Source organism: Molossus molossus, unplaced genomic scaffold (genome assembly GCF_014108415.1).
Source record: "Molossus molossus isolate mMolMol1 unplaced genomic scaffold, mMolMol1.p scaffold_m16_p_16, whole genome shotgun sequence".
In the NCBI taxonomy this organism is placed as follows: Eukaryota; Metazoa; Chordata; class Mammalia; order Chiroptera; family Molossidae; genus Molossus; species Molossus molossus.
Window position 1 is genome coordinate 6,359,449 of NW_023425351.1, and position 22,333 is coordinate 6,381,781.

General features: G+C 39.2%; 1 protein-coding gene across 1 annotated transcript in view; it reads right to left on the minus strand.

Annotated features, from left to right (window-relative positions):
• The window catches only part of SNTG1 (syntrophin gamma 1), an 866,981-nt gene extending 850,237 nt beyond the window's left edge, over positions 1 to 16,744 (minus strand). The window contains exon 1 of the mRNA XM_036263979.1: positions 16,301 to 16,744. The gene's annotated coding sequence lies outside the window, so the exon portion shown is untranslated. The remainder of the gene's footprint in view (positions 1 to 16,300) is intronic.
• Between the last annotated feature and the right edge of the window lie 5,589 nt (positions 16,745 to 22,333).

Here is a 22,333-nt window from a genome sequence, read left to right on the forward strand (position 1 = left end):
TAGCATAGCCATGGAGGGAACAAGGCAAATGCAGAGATAAACACAAGGCAGCATTTAAGACTGATTACTGACAGGGCATAAAATAGAAGGCAGAGACAAAGTCAATGACTGTATCAAATTATAAGCTTGTGGGTCTGATTGGAGGAAACTGAAATAAGAGAGGGAGATAATAAAAGAGAGGTAGTGGAGAGAGATAAGAGAACACAATGTCTTCAACGAAGCTGAACAACTCTTTAAAGAGAAATGTAAAATCAAAAGTCACATGTTCATTTGGTTGCTATTTTTCTTCAGTCCCTTTTTAATTACAGTTTTTCTTGACTTATATGTATTGAAAAAGCTTCATCATTTTCCTAAATGTTCCACATTCTGGATACAGATGATGAAAACTTTTCTGTCCTCCGTGTTCACTGCGAAATGGTAGTTTGACCTGGATTAGCATTTTCAAACAGAAATGTAATACGAGCCACATAGGTTATATAAATATTCTAATAGCCCCATCTTAAAAAATACAAAGAAACAATGAAATTACTTTTTATGACAGGTTTAGTGAAGCTAATTGATACATAACAAACCACACATATTTAAAGTGCATGATTTAAAACCACTGCCACAATCCAGGTACTGAACCCTTGAACCAATTTTGCCTTTTATATTTTAATTACAAAACACACGAATGATACTTCTAAATTACCTAAAACTGCAAGTTGCATCATAATTTTTAAAAGAGTATCAAGTTCACTATAAAGTCAACTCATACCAAACACAGGTACATTGTGGCAAAAGTGATATTGATCATTTCAGCACTAAATTTTCAAGACAAATTATATGGAGGCACCATTTTTTTTATTAAAAAAAAATAAAAGACAATGTTCCTTTTAACTAAATCAATTTTTCAATTTATGTTAAAAAGGTATTAATTTAGTTGACATAATTTGGGCCAGCTCTGTTAATGGCCCTTACTTATGTTGTAAGCCTTTAAATGATATCCATTACTTTGCAATGACCCCTAGGTTCTTGCACTTTGGAAACTCGACCATTTCTGAGACGTCCATAGGATCCATTCCAGTGAGGATTCTATTTAGTGTTCATAAGCATTTTTCAGTTTTAACTTTAATGGGTTTCCATTGGCTTTGTGTTCACATTCTCAATTAGTTCCTTTTAACTGCAAATGCCCCGGTTCACGGCCACTCATATCCATTGAAAGATGACAGATATGGTAGCAGGCATTGAAAAAAACAGAAAAGGCTCAATTGTCCATCATGGTCCAGCAGAAAGAACAAGTGGAGAACTGAGATGAGAGTAGAAATGTTGAAGACCACAAACAAGCAAGTGCGCCAGGCTCCCTGGTGAACTGTGGGGCTCAGCTTTGCAGGGGCCAAGGTGCTGGGACTCCAGCTTGAACCCACTGAGCCAACACTGAAGGATGAAAACGAAGAGCTGTGCCAGGTGCGGGAGACAGGCCCCGCTGACAGGCATTCCACTCGGGGCATTTCAAGCCTGGGGTCAGTGCCTTGGTGTCTGTCTTAACCAGGACTGCGACAGAGGGAAACCACACACAGTGTGTCCCAGAAAACTGTAGACTATGTCTGTAGATTTGATTACATTTTGAAAATGAAGTGTATTTTAATAAACACTGGCTTTATAACTACACTTTCTGGGTATATATTTTTGGGACACCCTATGTTCAGATAGAGCCATCTATTCAGCTCTGCTTCTTCACAGGGGACCCCTTTTCAGTGACCCAGCATTTCCCACATGTAAAATCTTCCTAAGCATCTCTGACAGAGCTTAACAAAAAAAAAGAAGAAGAAGAATAGGTTTGAGGGCCCTTAATAAAGGAAATCGTATGGGGGTCTCTGGCGATATACTTCAAATTTCTCATTTCATTATAGTGCTCTACACACATATCTTCTCAGAAGATAATATCAGAACATTCAGGATAGCTGTAAAATGCAAACACAAACACACACACTTCTGCTTTAGTGTTCTCTCATTCTGGAGATAAGGTTAGCATTTGGCAATCTGAAAGTAGGCCTAGAATCTATTGTTGTAAAAGTTTCCCAGAACTACTTAGTCAGTTTTATTAACCTGTAATCTAGAATCTAGACAACTTAGTTCTGTGTGTGTGTGTGTGTGTGTGTGTGTGTGTGTGTGTGTGTAAAATGTTTGTTGGATAATTCCTTTAACTTCTTTCATTCAAATCCTCATGCTCCCTACCCTCTGGCAGCTGTCAGTCTGTTTCATGCACCCATGCTTCTGTTTGTAGTTTATTCATTCATTTATTTTGCTCATTAGATATCACATATAAGTGAGATCTTATATTTGTCTTTTCCTGACTGGCTTATTTCACTTATCATAATAATCTCCAGGTCCTCCATACATGCTGTTGCAAAAGGTAACATTTCCTTCTTTTTTTTTTTTTATCCTCACCCGAGGACATTTTTCCATTTTTTGTTCAGACAGAGCGGGAGGGAGAGAGAGGAAGAGAGAGAGAGAGAGAGAGAGAAACATCGATGTGAAGGGACACATCGAGTGGCTGCCACCTGCACGACCAACCAGGGCCGGGGACAAACTGCAACCGAGGTACGTGCCCTTAGCGGGAACCGATCCCGGGTCTCTCTGTACCGCAGGCCGACGCTCCAACCGCTGAGCCAAACCGGCCAGGGCCATTTCCTTCTTTTTAACAGCTATGTAATATTCCATTGTGTACATGTACCACAACTTTTTTATCCACTCATCTACTGATGGGCACTTAGGATCAGCAAAGCATCTGAACAATTTTCCAAAGAGGACATACAGATGGCCAACAGACTTACAGAAGAATGGTCAACATCACTAATCATCAGAGGAATGCAAATTAGACAATTTACTTTACTCTCTCAGTCTTTATGGTACTAGTTGGTTTAAAATTACCACTGCTAAATGAGTATTGGCATTGATTTCTCATGACTTCTCACAGTGATAAATAATATTATCTTTTTAAAACATGTTTTGAGATTTTTCTCTAATGTTCAAAGAGAAGCAATTCCTTTATTTCTGCATTTGACTCTGGGCTTCTTATTTAAACTGTTAGAGACCCATTTGTAATATACATGCTAAATCTGCACTTCTTGGCTGATTAGGAGTTTCATGCTGAACTCCATGAAATTAACTCCCGAATCAACTTATTTACCTGTTCAAATAGGGTATTTCCACATACATACACAAATATATTGCTGTTATTTTTTTATCTGTATTTTTTATTAAATTTCATATGAACTATAGCATATAGCATTGTGGCAATCACAATTATTTTGTGCTTACTTTGCATTTCTTTCACTTGCTAGTGTTTCTGGAACAAACACTATCATTAGACACATACCGTTCAGGGATATGCTTTCCAATGAACAGTTCAGTCACACCTTCTCCCTGAGGTCTCTCCTACCCTCACATTAATCTTTCTCTTCTCAATCATAGCATTTCCTATTTGGATTACAGATTAAATAGTCAAGTGGAATGTGATTCAAATATTCATGAATTGCTTTGTAAATACTATTCTATCATGTTTTCCCCCATAACAGGTCTATATGACAACATGAGAAAGAATATGCTATACATTTTAAATATACAGGGTGGGGGAAAAGTAGGTTTACTGTATGTGAAAAAAAAAGTAGGTTTACTGTAGGTTTACTGAGTGTGTTCTTATACTATTATTTATTAATTATTGTATTATTTCCCATATGAACAATGGTAAACCTACTTTTGCCCCATCCTGTATACATAATATAATATATAGTAGTAAAATATATATGAGGAAAGTTATACACAACCAGGAATGCTGACTATGAGAAGGGAAGGTGTAAGAGTCAGGAAAGATATTCATGTTGAAGTAAGGCACATCTGATAGATGGGGAATGAATGGTGGTGGGAGGAGATGTGACTTGGGGTGGTGAACACACAACACAATACACATGATGTGTTATAGATTGTCCACCTGAAACCCACACAATTCTATTAACCAATGTCACTCCAATAAATTCAATTAAAAAATAGAAAATGAAAGAGAGGAAGGAAGGAAGGAAGGAAGGAAGGAAGGAAGGAAGGAAGGAAGGAAGGAAGGAAGGAAGGAAGGAAGGAAGGAAGGAGAGAGAGAGAGAGAGAGAAAGAGAGAAAGAAAGAAGCAAATTTAAGCTAAGGTTTTAGGTAGTAGCCTTGGCTCACTCACTAGAACAGAGATTTTCTCACACACACTGATCTTATAGATTGTGCCGTCCACTTCTGTCTTAGCAGACTAGTTGAACCACAGGGAAAGTGAATATTTTGAATAAAAATTAATATATTTATTGTTTTATATTTACAGCTTTTCTCTTTCACAAATAAATTCTAAGTTATGCAGTGACAAATGATATATACCAGTGTTGCTTTCAGACCTTCTGATTCTGAGTTCGTGATGTAACCAATACGTAGGCATCACATGAACGGAGCTGCCAAGCGAAATGAAATCAAGGTAAGTGAATGGGCTCACACGTGCCCATTTCACAATGGAGTGAGAAAACTGTGTAGTACTGGCCTGAGGAAGACATCTAGATCAGTGCATAAAATTGACAGCACCAAAATAAATCCTCACATCCATAGCCACTGATTTAAACAAGGGTGCCGAGCCCAGCCAGTGTGGCTCAGTGGTTGAGCATCGACCCAGGCACCTAGAGGTCCCTGGTTTGATTCCGAGGTCATGGGCCAAATCTCCAGTGGGGGTCATGCAGGAGGCGGCCAATCAATGTTCTTTCTCATCAATGGTTCTACCTCTCTCTCCCTCTCCCTTTCTCTCTCTCGAAAATCAATAAAGAAAAAAAAAATTTTTTAATTAAAAATACACAAGGGTGACAAGATGATTAACAACAAAATGATAGTCTCTTTAAGGAACAGTCCTGAGAAAACTGGGTCTTTACACAAGAGAGTGACATTGGCACCTACAGCAGAGCATATACAGACATTTTCTCAAAGCAGATCAGATACTAAACATGAGAACTAAAACTGTAAAACTTGTGAACTAAAACACACGTGGGAACCTTGTCATCTGGGATAGGCTGTGTTTTCTCTTTATGGAACCAAAATCATAGGAAACAACAGAAAATAAAAAACATAAAATAGGTAAATTGGACTTTATTAAAATTAAAATATTTTGTGCTTCAGAGGACATTATCAACAAAATTAAAAAACATATAATGGAAAGATATATTTTCAAATTATGTATCTGATAAGGTCCTAGTACACAGACTTTATTGAGAACTCTTATAACTCATTAACAAAAAGACAAACATGCCACTTAAAAATGAATCCCAACATTTTATAGACATTTACCTGAAGAAGCCAATAATCATCAAAACATGCTTAACATCACCAATTAACTTGGTAAGTAAATGCAAGTCAAACGCAGGAAATACCACTTCACAGATAACAGTAGAGTTATAATAAAAAAGACAATGACTATTGTTGGCAAGGATATGGAAAAATTGGAAGCTTCATGTATGGTTAATTGTAATATAAAATAACACAGCTGTTTTGAAAAATAGTTTGCAGTTACTCAAAATATTAATAAAAACATTAATCCATATGACCCAGCAATTCCACTCCTGGATATGCACCCCAGAGAACTGAAAACATATGTTCAGATAAAAAATTGCACATGGTTGTTACTATTAATGACTTTTATTTTTAACTCATATTTATTGTTGAATGTATTACAGATGTTTCTCCCTTTTTTCCCCATTGACCCCCTTCCCCTCCCCAATCCTGCCCCCCTCCTGCCTTCTATTAATGACTTTTAATAATAGTCAAAAAAGTGGAAACACTAAAACGTCCATAATTGTTTTATGGACAATTACCTAATCATGTATGATGAAGATTGTCTTTTAATATGCTTATTTGTCATCTGTTTATTTTCTCTAGTGAGATATCTGTTTAGGTCTCTTCACCATTTTGTTGTTGTTGTCAGTCCTCACCTGAGAATATTTTTCCATTGATTTTTAGATAGACTGGAAGGGAGGGAGGAAAAGAGAGAGGGAGAGGGAAAGGGAGAGAGAGCGAGAGACATCAATTGCTTGCCTCCCACATGACCCCGACCAGTGCCAGGAATCAAACCTGCAACCCAGGTATGTGCTCTTGACCAGGAGTTGAACCCGTGACCCTTCAGTCCATGGGCCAACTCTCTAACCGCTGAGCGCAACCAGTCAGGGTATCTTGGCCATTTTTAAATTGGGTTGTTCATATTTTTTATTGTTGAGTTTTAAAAGTTCTTTCATATATTTTGAATAACAGTTCTTTATTAGGTAAGTCTTTCGTAAATATATTTCTCACTCTGTGCCTTGTCTTGTTATTCTCTTCATATTATCTTGTACACAGCAAATTTTTTTTTTTTTTTTTAGTTTTAAGGAAGTCTAACTTAACAATTATTTCTCTAAAAGATTGTGCCTTTTATTTTTTACATAAAAAATCATCACCATATCTAAAACCATCTAGATTATCTCCTATGTTCTCTTGTAGAAGTTTTATAGTTTTGTGTTGTACATTTAGATCTATGACCTATTTTGAGTTCATGCTTAAGGAGGGTGTAAGGTTTGTGTCTAGATTGTTTTCCCATGTGGATGGATATACAGTTGTTCCAGCACCATTTTTTGAAAAGACTCATTTTTTTAAATTAATTAATGTTTTACTTAAATGGTACTGATCAAACAAAGACCATGCTCTTAGAATTTTAAACATTTCAAATTTGTCATTTTTTTTGTTTGTTTTTGTAAATGTATTTGTGAACTTCTAAGTATTATAAATTATAAATGTTCTATATTTGTATATATTGTGTGTAGATTTTCAATTTATATACCCATATTATCTTTTGCTATGAAATGTGTGGAAAATTATAAAACCAAGTAAATATGGCATTAACTAAATGTCTTCTTATAAAAATCTGTAATTGTAAGGGAGCATTATTGAATTGTTTAAACTTTTGCATTAATTCTTAGAAAAGTTTTGTTTTATACCTAGTGCTCCTAGAGCAAAAGTAACTGGTATAAAACTATCATTCAAGATTGGGAAGCCAGAGTTATATTACTTGTCCAAAATCCTTTGTTTTCTCTAGTATATTGCCTGCCTTCTCAGTATGTATTCCTGCCATATACTGTTACATGTTCAGGTGTACTTATAGGAAGATATCCTGGTTATCTATTGCTGCATAACAAACTATTTGTATGTGAATGTTCAAAACACCATTAGTCATAGTAGCCTCAAATTGGAAATAATCCAAATGTCCTTCAACTGGTAGATAGGCCAACCAAGCAGTACATTCATATGGAATACTATATAGCAATTAAAAGAAATAAACTGACACATGCAACAATGTTGGTGTATCTCAAAGGCCTTATGCTGAGTGAAAAAACAAAAGCCAACTGCAAAAGATTATATACTATATGATACTACTTATATAATACTCTCAAAATAACGAAACTAGAGAGAAGGAGAATAGATCTGTGTTTTCCAGGAAAATGGAAAGTAGATTACACTGTTAAGGGTCAGAACAAGAAAGTTCTGTTGTGGTGATAAAGCTGTTCTCTATCTTAATTGTGATGGTGGTTATGTAAATCTATACATGGCATAAAGTACATAAAATTACATACAGACATATGACTTCATATAAAAACTGAAGAACTCTTCATAAGATTTATAGTCTAGCCCAGCCGGTGTGGCTCAGTGGTTGAGTGTCAACCGATGCACCGTGAAGCCTCTGGTTTGATTCCCAGTCAGGGCACATGCCCAGGTTGTGGGCCAGATCCTCAGTGGAGGGCATGCAGGAGGCAGCCAATCAATGTTCTGTCTCATCAATGTTTCTATCTCTCCCACTCCCTTCCTCTCTGTCTCTCAAATCAATAAAGAAAAATATTTAAAAATATATAAATAAATAAAAGTCATCTATACTGAAAAACATTAATCTATACTGTGTCATTCTGCATGCTGAGGTAGCCTGCACATACTTATACAAACAGACCTTGGTGAGCTATGAATTGTTTGCTTCTATTCATCCATGCTTCTGACCACGTGACACTGAAATGTAGAATTCTGGCAATGCCACCAAAGCAAGTGTTAGACAGATTATTTCTAGCAAACTAGTCTTTCCCTACAAAGTAAAATTCACTTTCATGTATGATACTTAAGAATTTTAAATGGTTGGAATACATCTTCATATATTAATACATGAATCTTGTTTTATAATTCTATATACTGTATAAATTTAAGAAGCTTGGAGCTTCTCTACTTCATTACTTAAATTAATAAAATTTTTATTTGTTTACCAGAACTAGTAGATTCACGAATCCCATTCATTAAAATTTAACCTGCTTTTAAAATACCCTAGAAATTTTTAAATCCCCTGGTATTATAGGAACACATATATTACTTTAACAATCTAACACATAGATGTCACAGTGCTCTAAAATGTGTTGAGTTAGTATCATCTGTTAAACATCCACTGCTAATTCACTTTATAACATGCTTTATTAAAAGTCATTAAAACCTGCAGCTGCATCCCGTAATCATTTCCTAAATATAAAGACTGCATTTATAAATGATGTCCTTGTTCAAAACACTGCCATACACTCACAAACTCTTTGTTCAAAGCCAGAAAGCTTTTATTCTTTACAAAAAGAAATGCTAAGTAATTCATCAGATGCCAAAGTTTGTTTTTTGTGGGGTTTTTTTTGGCCACATATCAGCCTTGTTACAAGTGTTCAACCTTTATGTTCATTAAGAATAGTTATAATATAATCTTAAATTGATACTCAGAACTTTTATCAATCTGAGTGCCATCTCGCTCCTACAGTTCATTCTCTTAATAACCCTTGATAAACCTGTAAAAGCACAGTGATTTGGCTCAGCTGAGCACACTGAAGTAAGGCTCTTATGAAAATATCCTGAAACTAGACATTGAAAGAAGCTGCATTCATTTGAGTTTTGTTCATTCTGTTCAGGAGAAAATAGCCTATTGGGGGCTTTCAGCGCTGGTGTAAATAATGTAAATGATTTCCAGACTTCATTCAATTGTTTATTCCATGATTATACTTCTTTTATGCATATCCAAAACCCAACTTCAGAAAATTAAAAGTTTGAATTCAACTTAAAAAATTTTAATTTCACACACCAAAAATTTAATTGTATGTATTAGAGTTTCTTATTTCTCACAATTTTATTTAAACTCTTCAGCATTAGTCAATATTTTCTAGAGTAGGCCTCGAAACAATGTAACTGGTGGGAAGAGATGCTGAGATGACACACTGTGGAATACTGTCACTCTGTCTTCACCCCTACTTACTCTTCGACCTACTCTTTCCCACAGCATCTGACCATACAGAGAAGCAGACTATTTCATCTCAGCCACTGATTATTTCTTTACATTTATTTCTTGGAAATTTCTAAGAGATATTAAGATCATGGTGTGTCTTTTTGTTTTGTTTTTGCTAAGTCATTGTTTATTCTCCCATTTTTAGCTAAAAACCCAGAGGACTGGAGAAACGCTCGGACTAAGTATGTCGGTTTGGGTTTTTAGCAAATGCCACTGAGATGAGAAGAGCAATGCTCTGCAGGCTACAGGACCCAGAAGGCATCCTGTGCAGAGTCCAGTCTGTAGTTGGTTTTGTTCCGTGAAAAAATGTTTGAATTAAATTACTGGGTCATATGGTAGTTCTGTTTAAATTTTGGAGGAACCTCCCTACTGTTGAAAATGTGATTTCAGGATATTTTATTTTTTTAATGTTTTTATTGATATTTTAGAGAGAGAAAGATAGAAACATCGATGTAAGAAACATCATTCAGCCACCTCCTGCATGCCCCCACTGGGGATAAGCCCACAACTGGCATGTGCCCTGACTGGGAATCGAACCAGGACTTCTTAGTCCATGGGATGATGCTCAATCCACTGAGCCACACTGGCCGGGCTGATTTTAATATATATATATTTTTAACATTTTTTTCCTTATTGATTTTAGAGAGAGAGGAAGGGAGAGAAAGAGAGAGATAGAAACATCAATTGGCCACCTCCTGCATGCTCCCCACTGGGGATCAAGCCCACGACCTGGGCATGTGCTGTGGCTGGGAACCGAACCAGCAACCTCTTGGTGCATGGGTCGATGCACAACCACTGAGCCACACCAGCGGGGCTGATTTTATATATTTTAAATGCTCAATATTATGTTAGTTAGAAATTAAAAAATTATTATAATTAACACAGACCATTCATTAGGAGCTTACCATGTATCTAGGGAAACATACCTACTACGCTTTAAATAGTTTTTTTGTAAGTTTTAAACATTGTGGTTCTGATTATAGTTTTTTTCTTATAAGGCAGTGGTGAATTTTAAATGAGTTAAATATAAAGTGCTTAGTACAATATCTGATCCATGATGAGCACCGTAGTTATTGTAATTATGAGGAAAATATTTGGTCATATAAGAATGATCATTGTAAACTATATTATTTAGAACACATTTTAACTGGATTGGAAAACAAAAGAAAGAAATAAAATTTGAAAAAGTTGAAAATTAGATTTCACAATGTTTTGTTTTGAGTTCCCAGGTTTTGCGCTGAGTACAGTTGAGGGTCAAGAAGCTGCAGCCCCACTGGCGGGAGCCACCTGCCTGAGGGAGCCCTGCAGGCATTTGAATTTACTGTCTATGCAAAGAGAGGGGCGTTTGGATAAGTAAACAGAAAAAGGAAATGATCTAGGACAAAGCATGAAAAAAGAACTATTAGGGGTGAGCATAGTATGTTTTGGAAGATATATAAACAAAGGAATTTTATCTGGAGAAATAATAGGAGAACTAGGAGACAAAGCCACAGTATGCAGACTGGCCTAAGAAGCTACATAGTAACAAACTGCAACTTGACCAATGTAGCCATTATACCCTTTTATATTAACTGTTTCCAAGAGCGCATTGAGAGATATATATTTTTCATTGCTTTACATATGAAAATAAAGAGACTCAGAGAGTTTACATCTCTCGCCCAGGTTTGTATATTTAATAGGTCTCTAAACTAGGATTCAAATTCAGATCTGCCTGATCCTGAATCTCATGTACTTCCCACCATCAGTGCATGAGAACATTTATGAGAGAAATAGTCTGAGGGAAGCAGAAGAAAGGATTTGAGCTCCACTAAATGTGTAGGTTTTTGTTTTCTAATGGTCATGATGACTTCACAAGATAATCAAGAAAACAGATAAGCTATTAAATTAAGAAAAAGTGATGTACCCAAGATTACATATTTAGTTGATGAGAAACCATATTGGAGTCTAAGAGAATTTGTATGTACTTCATGCACTTTTAACCATGCAATACTGTTTACTCAGAGACTTGTAAATTTCTTGATCAGATACTTAGTTATTTCTCACTATGGGCCTCTTTGAGAAGGCTCACAGAAAATGCATTATTCTTTTCAATAATTTTATATGAGTAACATATTATTCAAATCTGATACCACTTCTAAAAGATTCCTGCTTTCCGTTTATTTAGTGAAGTTATTAAGAATTTATTTCTTTAAAAATTAAATTTTCAGCTATTTGAAATTGAATAAATGATATTACATGTGCTAAATGTAAATGTAGTTGTAACTACTTCCCAAATTTTAATTTAAAAAATTTATGCAAGCATGTACTTTTAGTGTAATAAAATGATAAAGAATTAGCCTCATCCTAATGCAATAAAAACAAAATTAATAAATATCTGAAACCATCTTCTGACACTCAGTGTGTAAAAGCTGTTGGACAAGCTTCACAATGATAATTTAAAGATAAATATCTGTTTTAATCATATGACATTGTTTTGCTGATTTTCACTTCCTGGTTTTTTTTCTATTTTCCTTTCACTGTTATTTCCTTTTTTATTTTTATTTATTTATTTATTTTTTATCCTCACCCGAGGACATTTTTTCCATTTTTTGTTCAGGTAGAGTGGGAGGGAGAGAGAGGAACAGAGAGAGAGAGAGAGAAACATCGACGTGAAAGGAACACATCGAGTGGCTGCCAACCGCACAACCGACCAGGGCCGGGGACAAACTGCAACCGAGGTACGTGCCCTTAGCGGGAACCGAACCCGGGTCTCTCAGGACCGCAGGCCACGCTCTAACCGCTGAGCCAAACCGGCCAGGGCCCTTTTTTATTGTTTTGATAAGTGATGATAAAATCAAAAGAAAAAAACTCAAAATTATATCACTAACTAGATAATTATATAATTTTATATCTCTGGTAGTCAAACAGTTTAACCACAAAACTATATTGCAAATTATTGTAACATCTAACAATCACTTAGATTTCCTAAACATACTATCTGTATATTTTTAGTGATACTATAGAAAACTATACAGACTAAATATTTTAAATTACATTTAAAAAAATAAGTCACTTTTAAAACTCAAACTGGTGAAAAAAAATAAGCAATAAGAGGTTGCTTAACTTGAAATTTCTCTTAAATTTTTTTTTCCTTTCTTGATTTTAGAGAGAGAGAAAGTGAGAGGGAGAGAGAGATAGAAACATTGATGAGAGAGAACATCGATTGAAATTTTTCAAAGAGAATTATGAATAGAATCTAAACTTTGTGCTAAATCAATACTTTATCTGTACATCATTTCTAGGGCATCTCCATAGATCAGGACCATGTTATCCACACTAGTAAGAAATCAAATCATGTTTTGAGTCTTGAAGTCCATTTAATCCTATGAGTTTCCATGTCATTAAACATTATCCCCCTTCACAGACCAGAACATTATAACACAAAGGAGTGACTGCTTCATTTAAGGTAAACATGAAAGAACTTAAAACAAACATGGGTCCTGTTGATCACTTTGGTGTGAATTTTGAATAATAAATATTTTAAAACCAGCTTCTACCTGCATTAAAATATTTATTCCATTAGGAGATATAAGAAAATCTATGTTGAATTAGCAAAAAAAAAATATTATGTCTACTGAGAGTTCTTAAATATAAGAGACATTCCCACCATATTGTAATCAGTAGGGAAGTTTTCAATGAAGGAAGAAATTAATGCTATTGAACATTACTGTAATTCAAAGATATAGCACTTTAGTTCCCAAAACACTCTCAAAAGTATTATATTAGGACTTTCTAATATTCCACACAGTTGGCATTCATCCTTCATCCCATAAATGTTTAGGTGTCAACCATATTAGAATCATGCCTTAATTGCTATGCAAAATACCACATTTTACAGAAGAACAGTTAAGTTTCACTGGGTTGAGTGACTAGTCCAAAATCTAATGACACGCATTCAAGGATCCTAATCTTTTGATGGTCAAACAGTTCTTGTTCTGCTACATCATGATACATAACATATTTTATACTGCAGCGGGTCCTCTCGGTGAACACATGCCATTATAACTCATTCGCAGAAACTCAGGAGGAAGATCTTAACGAAGAGGTCTTTCTCCATTTGAGTGTTATTCTATGACTCACTGTTCAGCTTTCTGGAGAGCTGAGATGACTATAAAAATAATTTCCAGCTTACAATATGCTTTTCTCACTAACAGCTTCTACCTTGCTTGTTAGAAATGGGTGAATAAGCAGGTTGCTTACCTGGAATTTGCATCTTTAAAATAACACAAAAATAAACGTCAGTTACTGAGGGCCTTCTTAAATTCCAATACAGTCATCTCATACTTTTACATTTTTTGATATACACATACTTTGATTCAATGCCTCCCATCCCCAAAAATGTTTTTTCTAAGGCAAACTATGGATATTCAAATCCAATATGATGTGTAGGTATCAATAATAACACGAGAATATCAGGTTAATATTCAGATGGTCTACACAAAAAGTTAAACAAGAGGTGTTTTATAGCATTTTATAATTTAAAGATGCAGGTCAGAATTCCCTGTCCCACTCTCCACACACCATTTCTTGTTAAAAAGAAAATCCACTGAACAGATTCCAGGGCTCATTTTTAATTATCCTCTGGTCTTATATACACTTTACATTTTCCTGTTTATGCAATCCTATTTCACTTTTCTCCTTTGAGTCTCAAATGTAAGCAACAGTCAACAGCCCTTTACCAACAAAACGGTTTCAGCACCACCACCACCCTCATGGGGAAGGGGATGTTGAATCAAGATCTAGTACTCAGCAAACCTTATGCAGGTTTCCCTAATGGGCCCAAATGACTGTCAAACAAACAATTTCCTTTACCAGGAAATGAATGTCCTGGAGTAAAGCATTAATTTCTCTTTAAACACAGGTTGTAAACAATGTTTGGTAACATTAACCCACCCACTCCTTTTGCTGGAGGAGGCTGTTGGAGATTAGCATTTAGGTAGGCATTAATTGACAGAATACTCCATCTCAAGGTAATGACATTTCCCCAAAGATAAGGATTGTTAAGAGCTTCCACACACTTCGCCTGAGCTTGGAAGGGTGAATTTGAGTTATTTATTTCTGTGACGAAGTCTCCAAAGGGATTAGGCAGAGGTAACTTCTACTCTGCAGTTTCAGACGCGCGTGGGGGAAGCCTGCCCTCTCTACGCTAAGAAGATAACTGTGGCCACATGTGCACAGGCATGTCTCCTAGAACACAGTCTCGGCTTTCCTTTCACGAGGTGCCAGGCACAAGAATCTAAGTTAATGAATTGACAACCAAATTATCAGTCTAACAATATGCCATAGGTCTCTTAGAGCATCATTAATTATTCCATGAGACAGTTTCACCTTCACATCTCTCAGTTTAGGAAAAGAACATCAGGCTGTGTTAGGAGCACATTGTGGGTCTCCTAGGAAGGAATCCAAATCAATAGTACATGTCCTCCTCCTCAGATGATCATTTCTGACCTATATAGAGCAATACAGCCGCCAAGCAGCTCAATGACATAGATGCCTCTGCTCCCTTATGCTAAACAAGCAGGTCCATGGTAAGTGGTAAACGACCGTGAAGAATGATTTTTCTTCAGAGTGTAATTGCTACTCTCAGCCAATGCTAAACAAGGGCCCATCAGCCCACCAACAACTACCTTAACTGTCTCGGAGGATTTCTGTGCTGAAATTAAGAAAGAGGGTATCTATTAAGAATATTTCATTATAATTTAGATATGTCCTACACAATAAATAGAAAAAACAAAGGAACTGTAATTTTTCAAAGGGGCAAACTTTCCAGTGTTGGTTATTCATATAGCGTTGTACATGTTTACATGACTGTAAAAGTCCATCCTTGCAAGTCAATAGTCTCCACAGGACTGAATGTGTGCTTTAGAACTGATCGAGTCCTTAGTGAAGTGCAGGCAATGGCTATAAATTGGTGTAACTGTCTTTACCCAGGGAAACCTTTTTTCGTTAAAGCAGAATGCTTACCAAGGTCACTGTGAAAGATGGTAGTTTTAAAGCTCCAGGGGAAGACTCCAGAAATAAGAACCAACAGAAAACAGATTGAGGGAACACTTTAAAGTTTGTGGTTTGTCAAGAACCTATTTTCCCCTACGACTTTTTGGATTTCAGTGACAATTTATTTTGTAGAACTAAGAAGTCAGAATACTTCAAATCCCAGCTCTCCAAAAAGGCACACGGAAGCTTCTCCTTTTCTGCCTTCTGGCAGATATGGTTTGAGCAAGCAGTCTTAGGCTTTAAAAGGCAGGAAACACCATGCTAAGTAAAAATGTGTTGTATTTCTTTAGTTAAGGCTCTACAGGTGTAGGTGTACTTGGTGTTCAGATGGAGAGAGGGATCAAGTGTGCATGCATACATGTGTTTGTTTCTGTGCATTGCTTGGCAAATTATAATAGAAGATGTGGTTAAAAATATATAATAGAAGGTGTGGTTAATACATCTCTACTTGTAACTTTTTGAATTTTGCATACTATGAAACACAGACAAGATCACTTTAAACTGAATGTTTAAGACAAATAAATAAATAAAGCCTCTTAACAAAATGCCAGATTTGGGAAAAACAAGACATGCATAAATTCAAAAACATGTTAGATCAGTAATATAAAAACTACCCAGTTAAGAGTTTACTGTAATTATATAACCCAATATATATAATAATTTTTAATATTCTTGTCATACAAAGGACTTCAGAGAAATAAACCATTCAACAATAAAATATTCAATTATGTTATTAGAAAGAGATTTCCTAAGATCATGATGCAGGAACAATCATTTAAAAATAAATTTTTTTATCTTTTTAATCCACAAGAAAAATAATACTGTATATAATCTTTCTGTGAAATTCTTGAAAAAGTCTTTAGAGTTGTACATAAGCAGGAAAATAGTATTATCACTTACCTGTCAAGTAAAATAATTAGAGTCTTTTAGTTTCTCTAACGTAGGATTTTCAGTAGTTCTGGAACCTCCTCTCACAAAGCCATATCCAAATACAGTTGCAATTCTCTCACGAACATTGTTTATTTCAAAAAGTATGGGCCTTGGAGCATCTCGACCCCTACTGCAGAGCCCATGATTTCTCAGAGCCTCTAAGAACTTTGACTTCACTCTTCTGTTTGCATTTCTCCCAGCCCCCTATAGAAAATTATTTTTGAAGTTGCTGCTAAGTTTAATCTGTAGAACAAGAGTACTCCTCAGAGCCCAGTATAGTAGTTGTAGCAGGTGGATACGAAGAGTTATTTTTCCTCTGTTAAAGCAGGGGAGTGGGGTCGAGGGGGCATTAGGAGGCACCGCCTTCTAGATGCAGGGAGCAGGAATCCCAGCTGCCGGCGGAGGCAAGGACAGCAGCAGGGGCAGCGGCAGCGCAGTTCTGTCCCTGTGGCTGCAGCCCAGTCTGGAGACGCTGTCCATCCCCTCTGGTACTGAAGTGTGGGGACTGGAACTCCACCTCCAGCCGGTCCCCACGCTCCCTCCTCCACTAGCGAGTGCAAAGGGCTTCCTTGTCTTCCAGTCTCACCTCTCCTCTGGCGCCTTGTATTTTGGTAGGGGTCGATTGCTTCTCATACTTATCTGGTGGCAACGTTTCCGAATATTATTTTATGCTGCAAGTAGGAATCCGTGGAAAATCCGATTTAAGCCTCTCCTGACTTTTCAGTGGCACTGGACGAGTTTCCCAATAATACAAATGAAAGGAAACGCACGCACACGCGCAGGAGAGACGGGGAGAGGGCGAGAGAGGGAGAGGGAGGGAGACAGAGGGAGGGGAGAAGGAAGGAGGGGGGGAGGGAGAGGGGGACAGAGGGAGGGGAAGAGAGAGAGAGAGAGAGAATGAATACAGATTATGTACCGTAGAAAAGCCAGAGCTGCTTTGGGTCTCTCATTACAGAAAATGGAAAGGGGCTATTTTGGAAGATTCTGCAACCTTGACTACCATTTAGGTGACCACATATGAATTCCGTGAAACCCCATTTGAAATTCCTAGATTAGACACAGTAAAGAGGTCGTGGATTCTTCTTTGACCCTCCAAGCAGAAACGACAGGTTATTGTAAAATAAGAAGAAAAAGAAAACGAACGAAAGAAAAGGCATCTCGGCTTTGCTACCTTTTAAAACGCTGCGGAATTGGTTCCGAATCTTGCAGAGCAGCTAAGAGGATCCAGCTGGACGCCGTTCGTATGCGTGTCCGTGGTCGGGGAGCCTGGAGAAACAGCTGGGCGAGCAGGGAGCCTCGGGAGGCTGCATTCCCAGGGAGCGCTCCGAGCCGCCCACAGCCCAGGCTCCTGCAGGAAAGGGGGGGGGGGGGCTCTTCTTGCACAAAGGATCAAATAAGGAATGCATCAAGTCATCCCCGCCCTTTTAAAGCCAGAATAACTCCCAAAGCAGTGGGCTTTTTGCCTGGGGTTCAGCCCATTTTCCGGTTTCCTCTCCCACGCCGCCCCCTGGACTCCCTGGTCCCGAGTCTGCGCTCTCCCCAGGTCGTGTTAGCTTGCCGCTCCGCTCTGTGCGGAGCCCCACTTCTGCCCTCTCGTTGCGCTGCTTTTAAGCAAGGAGCCTAAGGAAGGGTTGTGTGGTGGTCCCGAGGCAGTCACGGAGGGCTCCGGCACCCACACTCGTAACGGGTGCAGGCGCCAGCAGGGTGAGATTACAGAATAGAGATGGATGCACCGCGCTGAAACTGATGGAAAACTGATCAAAACCACGTCCACGAGGACGACGTGTAGTGAACAGGGGAAATGTAGTGGCGGGGGGCGAGGGGGAAGTGACACAGTCGCCCCCTCACCCACTGAAGCTGTCCATGTGCACTTCGGCGCGGGAGATGCTGGTACACTCGCGAGGGGGTTCGGAAAGGGCCAGGGGCAGAGAGAAACACCAATTCGTTCAGGGCGGCAGGAGAGCGGCGGGCGGCAGCCTGGCCTCCCTTCCCGGCGAATTGCTCAGATTTCTCTTGCCCGGATCTGACCGCAGGGGCCGGCGGCAGAGGGAGGGTGTTTCTCCCGAGCTCGCGCCCGCGCGCGCGGACCCAGCCCTGGGGGCGAGCTGCGCCCCACCCCGCGGCCGGGAAGGACGGCGCTCCCCTAGCTGGGCGCGCGGGGCGGGGGCGAGGCGAGCTGGGCTGGGCGCGCGGGGCGGGGGCGGGGGCGGCCACCGCACTGCCAGGCGACGGGCACTGAACCCGGATCACTTGGGAATGAAAATCAAACAGGCAGGTATTGACTCACACGAAAAGTCCGTCTTTTCGTTAGACTGAGCCATTTCGCTGTCGCACCGGCGCCTTCACGTGGCCCCGCGGCCCGCGGCCACACTGCCCGCTTCCTGGCCTGGCTGGAGGCCGCCGGGCACCATCCTGGACTCGCTGGAGCAGCGGGCGCCGTGCGGACGCCGTGCGGAGCTGCACACGCGGGGCTCGCCTTGGGAGGACGCCCCTGTCAACTTTCTCTGGCAGGCCTCTAGAACAGGCACCCTCAGGAGGTGTAGCAAGTCTCTCAAGCCCTGTCTGATGAAGCCATCTGACCTCATTGGGGTATGCAAACCCAGTATTTGTCATCTGGGGCTAATTTAGAAGGGCTGTGTGTTGCTTTAAGGCCCCCGTGACAAGAGGGTTGCTCAGGAGTGAGGCAAATGAAGTTCCCCCTTTCTCTTAGACAACTGGGGACAGACACGTGCTCCTTGTAGCTGCATAAACAAGTACTTGTCATCAATACCAGTAAGTTTCAGAAAGTGCAGGATTTCTGTTGGAGGACAAAGCAAGCCTCCTGGTTTCAGGGCCACCATGTGGCACCCTCCCAGCAGTAAAGAGGCTTTCTCCTCAGATTTAATTCTATGCTTACTCCAGTTGACTGAATTTATTGTTTAAATTATTTTCTCCCAGCATGTAGAAGCAAGGCTCGTCGCAGAAATGTAACACACCAAATAAAAGAAGCGCATTTAAATGAGGCATAGAGGACCAGGATGTTGCTAATTAAACGCACATGCTCTTGATCATTCAGACCTGGAGGAACTCACCTTCTCTTCCTCAGAGCTGATTGACATTAATGGTCTTTCTCTAGTAATAGGAAAAACAGCTGATTAATTGGAGCTGTCAGTCCTAGTAAAATTAGGCTAGTTTGATGTCTTTTTTTTTTTTAAAGAAGAAGAAGCAAAATCCACTCATTTTCCTCGTTAAGTTGTGTAACCAGTTATGAAAATTAAATGCAGCTTAACAACTGAAGCTACAAAAGAGTATAAATGAAGTACCTCAAAACTAGGGAACAGATAAACAGAGATGAATTAAAGAAATATCACCCTTGGAGCAGAGTTTTTAAAGTTCATTTTAAATGTAAATTTTTATTATTTTAATTTGCCACTGTTTTAACAATGTAAACATAGTAAAATGTGAATGCAGAACATCAAAATTCAACACATGAAGCATTACATTCACAAGAAAATTTAGCATCCTGGAATGGCTACTGAATCCTAACACAGGTCATTCAATCTCTCTGTTTACAAAACTAGGACACCATCCCCTCCTAGTCCACTTTTCACAGTATAGAAATTTTAATCTTTTTTCTTTATTGCTTTTTAGACAGAGACAGACAGAAACATCGACCTGAGAGAACATTGACTGGCCGCCTCCTGCACGCCCCCACCAGAGATCAGGCCCACCACCTGGGCATGTGCCCTGAGGGACAATGGAACAGACCACCTCGTGGGGCAGGGTCGACTCTCAACCACTGAGCCACACCAGCTAGGCCACAGTGCAGGAATTTTAGAAAACAATAGTTGGTGAAACATTTTGAACACATTTTAAATCCTTTGGAGGAGAGAATTTGAAATGCAAAGTAAAACCTCCTGCAACGACTTCCGGTCAAGATGGCAGGTAGGTAATTGCGGTATCACATCCTCCCACAACTACATCAAAGTTACAACTAAACTACAGAACAACCATCATTCAAAACTGCCTGAAATCAAGCTGAATGGAAGTCCTATAACTACGGAGTTAAAGCAGCAGCCACATGGAGACTGGTCCCACACCCACAGGTGGTGGATAAAAATCAGGAGGACACCTTGGCTGGGAAGGTCCTCCCTGAGGACTGAGGTGTCCCCGTCCCACACAAGATGCTCCACTCAGGGTTCCAGTGACAGGAAGAGAAGTCCTCATATGTTCTGGCTGGAAAAACCAGTGGGAACTGAGGCTCAGGGAGGCTGAGGCAGCTGGAGCCCCAGGCAGCTCCTTAAAGGACCCATGCATGGACTTATCAGACTCTCTCCCTCTAAGCTTGGAGGGTAGGCAGCTCGAGGGGCACCAGAGTCATACAGGGAAGAACTGAGCTGTTTGGCACTGGAGCAACGGCTGGAGAGGGGGCTTCCTCCGGACAAACGTGCTGTCAGAGGCCTTTGTTCCTTTGGTGAGCCCTTCCCTGGGGCGGCAGACAGTCGCCATATCTGGGACTCCAGCAACCTGGTTCACACTGGTAGCCTCACCCTGGTGATGCCCTGAGGCCCCGCCCCACTGAACTTTCAGGCCCACCCAAGCTGTTGCCAGTTGCTTAACCATAGGATTGGCCTGTCTTGGATCCTGCTTCAGGTTTTCCTAAATTCTTTCAAACAAGCAGCATCTGGTCTCAGCTAGCCCCATACCTCTCATTAAGTAATACATAGGAACAAACACAGGGAGGCAGCCAAAATGAGGAGACAAAGAAACACATCCCAAATGAAAGAAAACAAAACAAAACCCCAGGAAAAGAACTAAGCAAAATGGGAATAAGCAACCTAACAGATGCTGAGTTCAAAATACTGCTTGTAAGGATGCTCAGTGAACTTAGTGAGAACCTCAGTAAACTTAGTGAGGGCTCAAGAGCATAAAAAAGGACCAGTCAGAAATGAAGGCGGCACTAACTGAATTAAAGAATAATTTACACAGATTCAATAGTAGAGTAGATAAAGCCAAGAAGCAAACTACCCAATCAGAAGAGCAAAAAGAAAAAAGAATCTAATAAAATGAAGATAGTGTAAGGAGCCTCTGGGACAACTTCAAGCATGCCAACATTCACATCTTGGGGGTGACAGAAGGAGAAGAGAGAGAACAAGAAATAAAAAACATATTTGAAACAATAATGGCAGAAAATTTTCTTAACTTGGTGAAGGAAACAGATATACAAGTCCAAGAAGACAGAGAGTCCCAAACTGTTGTAGACCTACGAGACAGATCACTCCAATTCTGAACTGGGTTCAAATTAAGAGAGCTTTATTAGCCGCGCGGTCACTGTCCAATCCTATGCAGAGGAGAGAGCAGCCCCAAGCTCAGGAGGTGGGTTGCTTATATAGTTGTCTTAGCCCCTGTTAAGGAATTTGGGTTAAGGGTATGCGAGCAAGCAAGCACGTACAGAAGCAGATATTTGCAGTTAGCTATTACGCCTGAGGGAGCAAGCAGATTCGGAGTACACAAAGCAATGGTTATCTATACAATGCAGTGGTTATCTATTAGCAGCTAGTTCTTGCCATTCCCTTAAATTCCAGGGTGTAAGATCATGTGTTTGTCCTTTACAAAACAAGATGAACCCCAAGAGGCCCACACCAAGACAAATCATCATCAAAATGCAAAAGGTTCAAGACAAAGAGAGAATCTTAAAAGCAGCAATAGAAAAGCAGTTAGTTACCTACAAGGGAGTTCCCATAAGGCTGTCAGCTGATTTCTCAAAAGAAACTTTGCAAGCCAGAAGGGAGTGGCAAGAAATATTCAGAGTGATGAAAAGCAAGAACCTACAACCAAGATTACTCTATCCTGCAAAGCTGTGATTTAGAATTGATGACCATATAAAGAGTTTCTCAGACAAGAAAAAGTTAAAGAAGTTCATCACCACCAAACCATTATTATATGAAATGATGAAGGGTCTTTTTGAAGGAAAAGATAAAATATATGGACAAACAATATGGCAATGAATACATATCTAGCGAC